Source organism: Amblyomma mixtum, chromosome 9, assembly GCF_055824585.1.
Source record: "Amblyomma mixtum isolate Tamu chromosome 9, ASM5582458v1, whole genome shotgun sequence".
Taxonomy (NCBI): domain Eukaryota; kingdom Metazoa; phylum Arthropoda; class Arachnida; order Ixodida; family Ixodidae; genus Amblyomma; species Amblyomma mixtum.
Window position 1 is genome coordinate 90,250,971 of NC_143020.1, and position 11,614 is coordinate 90,262,584.

Genomic DNA, 11,614 nt, shown 5'->3' on the forward strand with positions numbered 1-11,614 from the left:
TGACTCTGCTGTTAAGCCTTGAAGTGGCGGAATCGTCCTTCTGAATAAAAAAAGAAAGCAAGTTTCTCAGTTACGTTTTCTTGGAGGCGAGCTGAGAGGAAGCGAAAGACCTGTGCCGGATTTCTGGCCAGTGAATGCAGTGAAAAAGGCAGAAACAACGAGAATTCAAAACGAAGCTGGGGGTCGGGCTTCGAAGGGCGCCGCCATGTTTGTCGCCGCGCGGCGGAATTAAGTTGGTCCAGCCCGATCGTCCTCGCCGCGCCGCTTTCCGCATCGCTCGGCGTCAAAAGCGGCTGAATCCGCTTCACTCGCCGGATTTTTGGGCAAATGTGAATGGGCCTTTGCATCTGCTTTTTTGCTAATCGCTGCATTGGGGGTAGGGATTTTTTTCCGAAGCCGTGGTGAAAGCCCACGCGCATGGTGTCACAGATATGTGAAGCTACATAAGCTCATCTCACAGTCCGTCCAGTACAGAGTCTACCGGCGGCTGCACTTCCCACTGTTTATTTGTTATTATTTTCACAATACTGCAGACCCTCATTTGGGTCCAGGCAGAGAGGGCAGAAAAACACATTCACACAACAGTGTAGCACATATACAATCTAAAATAGCTCAAAAAGTGCGTTGTCAAAATCAACAGCCGATATCACTTGTAGAGGCAGGGCGTTCCATTCGTCCGTAGTTTTCGGAAAAAAAGAAAATTTAAAAGCGTTAGTATGCGCGAAGTATGGTGCTACAGTGTGATTATGATGACGTCGAGTTCTACGCGTTTCAGAAAACTCCACATAGGGGGCTGGAGAGATGCCTGGTTTTCCGCGGATTAGTTGAAGGAAAGATAGACGGGCTATCTTGCGTCTGACGTGAAGAGGTTTAATATTATTTGCTGACATTAACGAGGATGGGGAATCAGTTCTGTTGTACTTATTAAATATAAAACGTGCTGCGCGCCTCTGTATTTTTTTCTAATTCTCTTATGTCTTTTTTTCCATGTGGGTCCCAAACGATGGCGGCATATTCGAGTTTTGCTTTTATAAGAGTATTGTAGGCTAATAGTTTGCATTTGCTAGGTGCGTCCTTAAGTTTATGGCGAAGAAAACGATGTTTACGTAAAGCTGAGGATTTAATGTGGTCTATATGGTCATTCCATTATAGTTGCGAGTTTAGAACAATGCCAAGGTACTTATACCTTGGTACTTCTTTAGTACTTGTTCGCTTATTCGCTTGGTTGTGGTGCGGGAATCTGTTCCGGAGGGGTATGCAACCCTCAGACTCTGGGGTCTCTAGGGTCTCTCCTGAAGGTGCGTCTGCAGGTGTTTGTCAAGGCGGTCCTTCCTTCCACAGTGAGGACAAATGACCTAGTCTTGCCGCCGCGCTGCACTGTGCAGTGACGGGTCTGGCTCCAACCTCGGATGAAGCGCAGCCCGCAGTCGACGCACTTGAACGGCTCCTCCCCTGAGTGTACCAGCTGGTGGTCGAAGAGATGAGTCCGCTGTGCGAACCTTTTCCCACATTCTTGGCACTGAAAAGCCCTCTTGCTCGTGTGCGTCCGTTTATGTCCGTTGAAATCGCCTGTGTGAGGGAAATGAGAACAGAATGACGAGGTGCGGCACACTGAGCGAGACTGCCTGATAGTCGGCTCAGAGGAGGGAAATAACCATTGTAGTACACAAACACCACATGCTGCCATTCAGTTGCATGTAGCAGCCTTTACAGGGCTGCGAAAGAAGCGCATTGCAGCCAGTCGGAACTGCGGCCACTTCGACGAGGGAGCATATAAAGCTTTGATCGGCAATTTTTCTTTGCATTATATCTGAGAGAAAAATAACTTAAAGAGACACACGCATGTGTAGGTGTTTGGAAAAAGGAGAAATAGGTTGCCCGCGAAAGTTGTTTGCCAGGCATTGGGAGTTGGTAGCGATAGAGAATGCGAAGATGTGGACACTCTGGTCAAAGAATTTGCCGACTCGATTCCACGCACAGCGACTGTAATGGTGACCCTCGGTGTCGGACCTGTAACTACAGGCGCGTCTACACAACTTCCGCTTCTGGACTCAGCGATTTCTTATTTAACGTCGGATATTCCTACTGGAATGGCTTGATGCCTCCGTAACGGCGCAAACCGTCGCATCCGTTTAAACACTGCGTCGAACACTTCTTCCTTCTGAAGATGGTCATAAGGCACGACAGCTTCCCCATAGGGTGCGGCGACATGCAATCTGTTGTAATTGCACATTTGCCTCTTGAATAAACAGCAGACTAAGTTATCGCACTCCTTTTTTATTGCGAAAGCAATACTATTTGCTCTTTCACGCCTTTGCCGTGCCGCGGCGGTGACCACCATTGACCTTCATTTGACCTTGATTGCATTAGGTTGGATTAGATTGGATTAGATTAGATTAGACTGGATTGTATTGGACTGGACAGGATTGGATTGAATTGGATTCAATTAGATTAGATTACATTGGATTGGATTGGATATTTATTTATTTATTTACCAGCACAATATACATGGTGACAGTGTGCCCATAGTAAAAGCGGCCTCTTGGACCGATTTTCGTAGCTGGGTGTCCGCATGGACACCCAGTTACGAACTTTCGCAACAAAACCGTGGCACACTTTCAAACTAAATACAATATTGCAAAAAAAAAATCGCGGCAGGCACTTCCCGCAAGAAAAACAAAATGACAAACAAAGCAATGAAGAGTGCAATACAGTCAATTCTGTTCACAGATTCAATGCAGTATCTGTAAACAAATATTCTAAAAGCTTTCTGTGTGAGGTGGTTTTTAGGTCAATGTTTGTGACACAAAGAGCATTTAGTAGACGCGGTAATATGTTTTCAAGTGTTTGACAGCCATATGTTGTTCTGTATGTTTTAATGTGCCACTGATCGACGTTTCTTGTGTTGTGTACTTTCTAGCTTACTTCAGTGTTGGAGAGTTCATGAAGGAAGGACGTGTGATTAATAATTTCGCGCTTCATGTCGTGGCTGAGGCGAAAGGTGCACAATTTAGTTACCAGGAGTATTTTGTATTTATAAAGAAGTTCTTGTGTATGGAATGTTCTAGGAGCATTTTCAATTATTCTGATAAAATTTTTCTGTAATACGAGTAGCTTATTGATGTTTTCTTGCGATGTTTTTCCCCACACTAAATTACAGGAATTGAGGCGAGAACTAAAGTGTGAATGTTATATTGCCACCAATGCTCTTGTTGGCAGTAGTTGGCGATATCTGCAAATTAAACCAATAATTTGCGACAATTTGCTGGAAATAAAATAGGCATGGTCATCCCAAGTCATTTTTTCATTAAATACAACGCCCAGTGTTTTAAATGTAGGTACTATATCTGCATGAGCATTATTGAAGATAATGTCTTTTACAAGTGTAACTATCTCATTTTTTGCTCTAAAAATAACCGCTTTTGTTTTCGCGACATTTACCTGTAAACCATTTCTTTTTGTTCACTGGATTGGATAACTGATGCATCACCACAAGTCTAACCACAAGCACCACCACCAGCTACTCTACCAGCTGAACCATGGCGTATGTACCGATAGTGCTTTCGCAATTACCGGGCTTAGCCAAGCTAAGCCACAGCGAATTTTATGCGTAGAGAAGCGAAGTGCTTGGAAACGCTGTATCTATATGAAGTCGTGTGGCCAAAGAGCGCCAAACATTGGCCGATGTCCGCTTCATTCTAAAGCCACCACTGTTGGCGATCTATGCGAAAAATGAATAGCAAAGCTTATTGCAGAGTCAATCCTCGGCTTACTTGCGATCGCTGGAGTAAGAAGACAATGCGCAGCGGCACCTCCCGCGCGGACTAGGCTGATTCTCGCTCTGCCGCTGCTCTTCCAGGCGTTTTTTCCCAAAGGAGAGTTCGTTGCATGTGCCACAGGCGAACACAGTCGGTGAAGTGGGTGAATTGTTTCCATCCTCGGAGGGCGAACCAAGCTGAGAACTAACATCTTCCAAACAAATAATTTTAACTCTCCTATCGCAGCCCGCACTGTTAATCATCAGTCACCACTGGCACAGAATATATCTGCAACAAAAGGCGCAACTGTATCTGCGACTTCCTCTTTGCACTGTTCATACTTTGTGATGTTGCTTCTATCATTTACTATCACAACTGAGCACGTAAACCCGAAAAAAAGAATGGTGTACGGTCGACGTGCTTCGCCATGTCTGTGGTTTGCTCTTCATCAATTTCGTGTTTGTCGCTTTGAGTTCAATATATCTTTTTCCTTCATAAACATTTTGTGTTCTTTGATATCGTACCATCGATTACATTGCCAAGTAGCCAGCACTGCTGTACGGGCTCGGCTCTTTAAGGTGTAGTGTAAAAAAAATTCAATTGAAAAAAATATACTGCCTGCACAAAGTTTTATCTTTTATTCCTACGTATTACTTTTATAATGACTAGGTCATGTGGGTTACGGACACAAGACGGAAATGTTTTGATAGGGTCCATATTATCAGCATACCGATTAAAGTGCTAATGATCTTTTGACCTTAGTTGTCAAGGAAGTAGGCACGATTCGAAAGACATTTCGCTACTAAGCCTCAGGGACATGAAGATTATTACGTTCTTGTTTAACTGATACAAGCCCAATGCGCACTGCTGGTTTCGTGCGCACTTCAAAATTATAAATATACAGCACGCATCTATTATATTCTAATTGTCTGTTTAGGACATACCAAAAATGAAATTTACCATTGATGTTAAATAACAAAACCGACGTTTTGACTGCGTTCCCAGGGCTTTAACATAGAACAATCACGAACAACATCACTTTCAATCTCTTTTTCATAGCTTTCTTACTGATATGGGCTCTAGAATATTCGAAGTTAATATACATGGAATTGCTTCTTTTTTTGTCTGAGAAATATGCAGAAATTGCCAAAAAGAAATGAATTTAATAATCGGGCGGACATTGGCACTTGGCTATGTTACCGCACAGACGCACATGCTGACATCTGGCAAAAAGCTGATGGGGATCAGAAGTGCAAGATGCCGGGCTAGTTGATATTGCATACTGAAATAAAACAGCGCAAGGAACGGGACGAAACACGAAGGAGCAAAACACAGATACGGGAGCTGAATAACTGAAATTGTATTTCGATGCAGGACACATATGTAAGGTACAAGGAGGGGGGTGTTGGGGAGGGCTGATGGGGAGCCAAAACTAGTTACTGACTTTACTTGCGGCGTCAAACTGCAGAAGAAACAGTGCGGCAACCATAGCACCAAGCATGCACGGTGTTCGCGGGAGATGAGACTGAAGGTCCCTCTCGACAGCGGTAACTTTACAGCCAGTAAAGAGGTGTCGAGGTAAGAAGACTCACGTCCAACGGAAGTGATAAGGGCGCGTACTGATGAAGATAAAGAGAGGCCATAAGCACAGAAGCGAAACATGTGTGTCACGGCAAACTATCACAGGGGATATTTTGCTTTATAAGAAACAATTCACCTCGCGACTTTGTTATCACAACCACTGGGAATATATTTTTCTTTATAAAAAGAAACTGATTTCGAGAGCTACAGTCAGTGGCGGGACGTTCTACAGTGTCCCGTACGCCAGCTCGGTAATTCTTTGCAGGAGCAGACGGTGGCAGTCTTGCGCTGCCGAATACACTAGCAGAGAAAATGTTTCTCCAAGAGGTCCTGCGATTATTGCGGAGTGAAACGCGCTTGAAATGTCTCATGCTGCACTTCCTGCTCTTGTAGTTGTCGGCGGTTATGTCTGGCACACAGAAATCACATTATAAAGGGAGTAGAAAAAATGAGCGCCCTCGTCTTTTTAATGTTTTTCCGCGGACTTGGTATAACAGTTGCCACTGATCAGAGGTGCGCGGACGTGCTTTACCGCGCGCTAAAAAGCATCCAATTCCACTTTCTTCCACCGGCTTCGTAAAACGTACCTTAACTGATTTATTGCCGCCTATACAAAAGATCCCCGTTGTGCGTTCAGTATCTTTACCATATGGCTATCACGGGAGCACAGATTCTAGCAAATCAGCCGAGAAAAAGCCTTCTACGAGACAACAGATAAGACGCCAGAGACCGGTCTTCATTTCAGTAGCCGCAGGCTAATTCCGCGAGCGAGCTGCTTGGTTAGTCAGTCTCTACCGGAAGTTGCTAAAGTGGCACCTCTTTGGCCATAGGTTCTGCATGATGTCTTAAGCAACCTATCGCTTCCGTTTGGCTGAAGTTTTTCCCGAGTGACAATGCTACTCACTGAAATATAAATTAAACAGTTGGTACTACACAGCTGTAGTTTGCGAAGTGGCATACTACTTGAACATTTTATGCCAGACTAGATTTTCAAGGATTAGTCGCCCAGAACCACCAGCTGTATATGCGTGCAGAAGCGTCTCGCGCTAGCGATTTGCAATAGAAGAATACTGATAAAACGGCTCGCGCTCCCGCTGACTCGCTCGCCCACGAAGCCTACCACAGCGGAAGTGAGAGGCACGGTTCCTTGTGTCTTAATTCTCGAAAAAGCCTCGCGCGAGAGCAACGCGTGTGCGATTAGGCCAGCATATAATGCACGGTGCACTGCGCGTTTGTCTGGACAGCGCTCTGCCTGCTCTGTCACTGTGTGCTGTCAGTGATACTGGCACCTTTCTTGTGGTCTACCCATTTTACCTCAGGCCTGTACATGCGTCGTACATATAGGTGGCAAAGAGCTCCAACAGCGCAGGGCTTCGACTTGCTTTCTGTTCCTCTTGAATTACTCCCTGTAGGTCCCACAGTGGTGGCTCAGTGGTTACGGCGCTCGGCTGGTGACCCGAAAGACGCGGGTTCGATACCAACCGAACCGTCCGAATTTCGATGAAGGCGAAATTCTAGAGGCTCGTGTGCTGTGCTATGTCAGTGCACGTTAAAGAAGCCCAGGTTAACGAAATTTTCGGAGCCCTTCACTACGACGTCCCTCATAGCCTGATTTGCCTTTAGGACGTTAAACTCCAATAAACCAACCAACGTTTACCAGCGAAGAAAATACCAGAGCTTCACTCCGTTGTTTGCTGCGTTTTATTTTATTTCGTTCACTATCACTTTAACTAGCACTATCTTTTTTCGGAGGTTCCCATGCGCTGGCTTCTTCGTTGCTGGTTGTTGCGTTTCGTTTTTTTTTTCTGTCGAACCGATGAGCAACCGCACGTGTATGGCGTCACTGATCCTTGATGGCATATAAGCGCATATCACAGTGCGCCCTCTGCAGAGCCTACCGGAGGCTGCACTCCCCACTCTCGTACTTCTTCGCTTGGCTCTGGAGCGGGGAACCTCTTCCGGAGCGGCATGCGAGCTGGCGTGGGGTCTCTCCTCGGGACGCGTTTCCTTTCCGCAGTGACGACCAACAAATGAGCTAGACGTGCCACATAAAGTGTGCTGCTGTGTGCGGTGACGACTCAGCTTGGCCGCACTGCTTAAGTGGCATCTGCAAACAGCGCACTGGTGCGGCTTCACCCCTAAGTGAACCAGCTGGTGGACGAGGAGATGATCTCGCCGTTTGAATTTCCGGCCGCATTGGTCGCCCAGGAAAAGCAGCTCGCGAGTGTGGGTCAGTGCATGCCTGTTTAAATGGCCTCTGTAAGGGAAAAGAGAACAGAATGAGGAGAAGTAGCACACTCGGCAAGACAGCCTCATAGCCGGCTCAGAGGAGGAAGAGGAACCGCTCCATAAACACACGAGGCCGTTAACCTATGCGTGGCAGCTTTGATATGGAGCGAAAGAAGCGTATACTGCCGCCAGTTGGCCCAGCGGCCACTGCCATGACGCAGGATAATGAAGCCCTGATCAGCGCTTAAAAATTCGTCTCTTCTCCTACAATACTATTGAAGAAGCGTAGCTTGTTGGGCCAGTTGGTGCATGGTATGAGAAAACCAGCGAAAAGACAGACATACAGACAGATTTATTTGACATCATGTGTACACAATGTCGGGAACATGGGCAAAAAGCCGGAAAAAGCGCGGCTTGAGAGGGCCCATGTTCCCTATTAATAAAGGCTACATATGTTATGAATTCTGGTAACAAACACAATTTGACAACAGCAACGATGAGGAAATGGTACAAAGATCACCTTTAAAAAACACAGTTTAGTATTCAATTCGACATAGGAGTATGAAGTAGCAATGAGGGTTATTAAGAAAGTCAATTTGGAATACAAGTGATTAAGATATTTCACAATAACAATGCTTATTAATAGTTTACTATACAATACAACATAGCAATACGAAGTAGCAATCAAAAAATGCAAAACAGAATTAGGAAATTACAAAACTATCACAAATTACAACAGTTCAAATCAAACAGTATGAAAAAGTTTACCACACAGACATTTATCGCTGGACACAAATGATCATGTAATGTTGCCGAGTGAATTGAGTAATGATGGCAGTCTGTAACTTAGTGCCTGCGTTCCTTAGTTAGTTCGTGTTTTTGGAATGTAGCATGTTTCGTTATGCCGGGTATCGTAAACGTTAGCATTTCTTGTGAGGTTAGATAGCTCTTGAAATAAATTGTTACCCTGGTTTTTGCTTCCTATAAATCGCCTAAGGAGTAAGTCATTGTATATGGAATTCATGGTGGCTATGGAAAGTCTGTTAAAGAGTGGTTCTGTGTGAGCGAGGCGCGGTGCGTTAGCAATTGCATGGACAGCTTTCTTTTGTAATAATAACAGCTTAGTAATGTTAGTTGCGTTGGTGGTACCCCAGACCAGGTGGCAATAGTTAATATGCGATAAAAATAGTGAATTATATATTAGCACCTTAATGGCCCGTGGTAAGAAAAAGCGTAATCTTGTCAATATGCCAGCACCTTTCGCAAGTTTTTTAAGAATGAGTTGGACGTGATTATTCCATGTTAGGTGTGCGTCAAATATAATTCCAAGACTTTTTATGTACGGAACAAGTTCAATGGTCGATGTACCTATAACGAGGTCACTGTTAATGAAGGTGTTTTTATTTTTCGCTTGAAATAACACGGCCTTAGTTTTAGTGCTATTATTAGAAAGTGAGTTGAATGTGCTCCATTCGTGCAATTTACTTAGGAAATTATTGCAGCGTGGCACAAGATCAACAGGATCGGAAGAAGTAAAAAACAGGCTAGCATCGTCAGCATATGCAATTAATTTCGCAGTGTTATCAATGTTTGTGATGTCGTTAATGTACAGATTAAACAGTAAGGGCCCAAGAATACTTCCTTGTGGTATCCCAGAATTAATTTCTATGATGTCAGAGGTGTGAGTGTTGATGATAACCCGCTGGCTGCGATGCTGTAGGTATGATTTCAGTAGATCTAGAAATACTCCTCTAAACCCATAAAGCTCAAGTTTCTTTAATAATGTTTTATGATTAATGCTATTGAATGCTTTTGAAAAGTCAACAAAAATACCTAGAGTTAAAAGTTTGTTTTCTATTGCCTTCAAAATTAGTTCTTTTTGGGTTAAAAGTGCCAACTCTGCTGAACGACCTTTGCGGAATCCAAATTGAGAATTCGTCAGTAAGTTATGTTTATCACAAAATGTAGTCATCCTGTCATTAATTATCTTTTCTATGCCTTTTGAGAATACTGGAAGGATACATATTGGTCTGTAGTTAGACATTACTTTTTTATCGCCACCTTTAAAAAGAGCGGTTACTTTTGCTAGCTGCATTGCTTCAGGAAATATGCCTTGCGTAAAGCAGATATTATAGATATGCGTAAGGACGGGAGCTAGGATATGTATGACGTACTTGACTGGTCCGATTTGTAAATCATCGGAATCTCGGGACCTGCTGTTACGGAACTTTAGGAACGTGTTTTGGATTTCATCGGCACAGGTAGGCTCCAAAAATGCGCTATCACAAGTTGTATCTCTGATATGTCTTAGGCTATGTGAATCATGTCAACTGTCAATTGATGTTGTGAAAAAGGAATTAAACGAGTTAGCTAAAGATGTTCCTGATTTTAAGATACCATTCACAGCTATATCCGGAATGTGGTCTTGGTTTGTGTTATTCCTGCCGAGTACTGTGTTCAGTCTCTTCCAAAGGATGTCGCTACGTTTTACTACTTCCGTGTTAAAAAGATTGTGAAGGTAATGCGTTTTCGCTTGCCTAAGAACTGCAGTCAGTTTATTTCTAAATTTTTTAAACGTCTTAAAATCATCTAGTTCCCGCGTTTGCAAGAAATGCCTGTAAAGTGAGTCTTTCCGTTTGATCATTTGATCAAGGACGATTGATCAAGGACGCATTCACAAAGAGGAGAAATACACAGGACAACGCTTCCAGCGTTGTCCTGTGTACTTCTCCACAGCGTTGTCCTGTGTATTTATCCTCTTTGTGAATGCGTCCTTTTCGCTGGTTTTCTCATACTCTTACAATACATATCAGATAAAATTACAAAATAAGTCACACGCATCTATTGGTCTTAGAAACCGCCGAAATATGTCGGGCGCTTGAGATCTTTGCAAGCCACTGGACTTAGCAGCAAAGGGGAACGCGAACATACGAACCTCTATTCGCTGATTAGCTTCAATGCGCAGCGACGCTAGTGCCGAGTACCTGGTCGGGGGAAATTTTGTACCCATTAGAAAGCCGGTGGGTACCCGGCGGCATCGGGGTTCGAACGCGAGGCGGATGCGAGGAGGATGCTCTACCACAAGGCCACCGCTTCGGCCAAGGAGATAAGTCGGCTGGGTGACGTAACCACTCGCATACGTTTAGGGCAAACAGCTTCTGTTGGTGTGTCGTGCATGGTCAAAACGAAATAATTAGGACCGAGAATCCCGCCTGTGGGAGGACGGCCAAAATAGGCCCAGGTGTGTTGCCTCTGGTCACTCGAGCTCCGATCGGATGATGCAACAGCTTTTCAAGATCGCCACACAGACATAAAAATCGCTTTATCCGTACCCACTATTACGCGCCACGTGTCTTTCGTTGACGTGGATCACGGCGTTGTGCTCTTCGGACGGCTTCTAGGACGAAGATGTGGCCGCAGCGGCCTGAGTACCATTGTCCTGCGAAGACATCGAGGCCGGCGGCGCGCCGTGCGGCTTGGCCAGGCTTACGGGCGTCGCGTAGTACCGCTCCTTCACCGCCGTCAGCAGCATATAGCTCAGGTCTTCGTTGGGGTCGGCGCCCGGACTCCCGAGCACCTTGATCTCCGGCACGTCCAGGTCGTGGTTCTCCAGGCACTGTGTGGCCGAGCCGGAGCCACCGCGCTCGTCATCGTCGCAGTCCTTGTAGTTGAGCACCGGGTTGAGGTGGCCGGTGGTGGAGTTAGCGTTGATCATGCCGTAGTACTTGGCATTCGAGCAGAAGCGCTTCAACGCCACGCGCAGCCCGATGAGCGATATACTGTTGCCCACGAAGAGCACGATGCGTAGGATGATTCCGAAGATCATGGCGTCGGCTGCTTGTGCTATAGCGCTGCGGTCAACAGGAGGAATGGTGTACCTTATCTGGCAAGGGTAGAACGGATTCGATTCCATGCGCAGTTACACTAGTGGTGCCCCTATGTGCAGCACCCGGGCACCTCATCATCACTTGCCTTTCTGAGTGCGATTTCCGGTTCCTTCTGGGATCTCCCCATTAGTGCTGGTCGATGCGTCTCAGTAACGATGC

General features: G+C 45.3%; 1 pseudogene; it reads right to left on the reverse strand.

Annotated features, from left to right (window-relative positions):
• Positions 1-1,264: 1,264 nt before the first annotated feature.
• LOC149330073 (uncharacterized) lies at positions 1,265-11,394 on the reverse strand (annotated as a pseudogene).
• Positions 11,395-11,614: the final 220 nt, after the last annotated feature.